Here is a 2,682-nt window from a genome sequence, read left to right on the forward strand (position 1 = left end):
TGCACGTTTCTTTGAAATTATCTGGGAAACCATATGTTTCTTAACCCATTCACTGTTGACTGGAGTATGCCTGATCACAGGAGGTAGGGGTTGGTAGGAAGCGCAGACTTGGTCCACAAAGGTAGGGCGCTGAGCTCTCTGAGACGACTTCGGGCGAGCGCTCTCTTCGAGAAATTTGTCCCAATCGTCGTAAATAGGCTTCGAGATGTTTCCCATGGAGAGAATGCGCTTCTGCATCTTACTATGTCGATGATGTTAGCTGTGCATCTAATTGTAGTTTGGCATCTGATAGTAGAAACTTACGTAAGATAGTCCTCTGGGATGTAATCAGGGTTCACAAGTTTCCCTTCAGCCTCTTTGCTCTTTCTCAGAAGAGATGCATCGATAGAGGCGACGAGTTTCGCGATATCTGGGCCAATATCCCCCGATTCTTCTGCCACCCTATACAACTCCAGGATAGGGTACAGACCCAGTGTTGTAGCTTGACGCTCACTGAGTTCCATTTGCTTTAAAAAGGTGCAAAGAGCCTTCTGGAAGTTGTAATTAGGAAAGTCACCAGTCTCAGCATCACACAAGCACTGAACGGCTGCTTTAAGAAGAGCCATGTATTCTTCGTCATTGAGAAATTTGACCTGCGAGGAATAAATTCGAATGAACTTTTCCATTTTCTCACAAGCATTATCTATGGCCTTTTGGGTGTCCGTCGAGGGACCATTCATGCTGGCTGCTTTTGCAGCAACTAGCTTATCGGTCATGATTCTTGCCACACGTTTGACTTGGGTAGCCACTTCCATAAGCTTTTTATAGGCCGGTGCTTTTAGTATGTCCATTAGCGAAGTTAAGAGCATGAAGGACTGTAGATGGTTGACTCACTTTCCTTGAAATGGAGGCGCCCGAGGCCCCTTGGGCGGGGCTTGTTGGGATCCGTTATTATGAAAGAATTTCTTGGCAGCTTGTCGTTGGGAATTTGCCCAGGAGATGAGCTGTCTCCGGTGTTACCCCTAACTGAAGAGGTCATAGAGGTGACCCCTTGGGGATCATTTCCTGATGTGGACCCCATAACTTCGCCGGTGTTGACAGCAGTATCGCCCTTGGGGGATTTGATGTTTTTTGGCCCCTTCGGAGAAATAATTTCGATTTCATCCTCAGACTCGGAAGCCTCGGAGCTCTCGGAGGTGTTGTCGGATATAATCACTTTAGAACCCACGCTAGTGTCTCCGTTACCGAAGGTGGCCATGTCTTTTGATGTCCCGTGAGCTTCAGCAACCTTTCCGGCTTTCTCGGTACTTTCGCCAATAGTCTTCCCCTTCAGAGGCTCCAGAACCTTGGCTTTCTTATCCGGAATAGGGGATTTCAACCCTCCGTCAGACTCGTCTCCGGTTCTCTTGCGCTTCGAGGGCTTGGTCGGGTTGGGTGCCTGCTTGCTAATGTTGGCTTTTGCGACCTTCTCGGCATCATTTTCTGCAGATTTGGTGATAGATTGGCTAATTTTGGACCCGGCCTTGGAGGCACTGATTTTGGCTTTGACGGAGGAATTCTTAGCGCTCGAAGCTTTGGTGATCTTGCGGGACGTAGTAGCCACGGTGGTGGCGTCTTCTTGGTGGTCGTCATAATCACTAACTGTGTCGGGAGAAGAGCGGCCGGTACCATTGTGGAGTCTTTTTTTCTTGTTGGGTTCGGCGGGGGTTTTATGTGCCTCGTTGGATTTGCGCTTCTTTGTGGAAGCTCGAATATCTGACCTGTACATCGTGATGGAATTGATTATGATTGGTGAGTTGAGGGAATAAGATCAATGAAGGAGGCGGGGGGGAGCGTGAGAGTGGGGTGCTTTTTCTTGATTGTAAGTATTTATGATGGTTTGGGGAGGAAAAAGAAGAAGAATGGAGGGAAGACAGAAGGGAGGGAGGAGGTGGAGCTAAAGAGTGCAGAGTTTGTGTGCGTCCATAGAAAGTTTTACTGTGGGAACGAGGGCAAGGTATAGAGGGTTGTCCTAGCGGACTGAGCAAGCTCAGCCATAGTATGATAATATGATGTGATATTATCACACCAGGGAGGCACCATGAGAGTTACTAGGGCATAGAACCTACCCCAAGCTGGTACAATATGAGATGCTACGATAAGCCAAAGCACAGTAGCCAGTGTACTCTCCCCCGAGTCGGAGATGTCCTGCATATTTTCAGACAATACTTTTGCCTACAGTTCTTAACAGTAGTTAGTGGTGGACATGAACGTGCTCAGGCAGATATTGTGGGTGCAGCGGTAGTATGATCTGATCGAGGACACTCTGACCGAGTGATCGAGTCTAGTCGGTTGTGATCGGCTTGCTCTACTAGAGTTGCTTTCAGTTTTGCCCGATCCTATTTCTAACAACTAACACACTTGGCAAACACAATTACTCCGGGGCGGGTGTATATATTAATAGAGTGATCGATCATGATTGAACAGAAACTCCCATCTCTATTTTCTGTACTATTTAGGAAGGTGGTTACGGGGTAAAACACTAATTCCACCCTCATTATCTCCACAAATGCAGAACTTTAGAGCCTTCATAGGCTAGGTTGTTAACACCATCCTAGGTTATCTCGGGTCTGATGAACAAAACCGCTTGATCAGCCCCTAGAGACATCGATGCCCTTTCGCTAGCAACGTGTTTGACATTACGAGACGCGCGCACACCGTTGA

Source organism: Tuber melanosporum, assembly GCF_000151645.1.
Source record: "Tuber melanosporum whole genome shotgun sequence assembly, scaffold_45, strain Mel28".
NCBI classification, from domain to species: Eukaryota; Fungi; Ascomycota; class Pezizomycetes; order Pezizales; family Tuberaceae; genus Tuber; species Tuber melanosporum.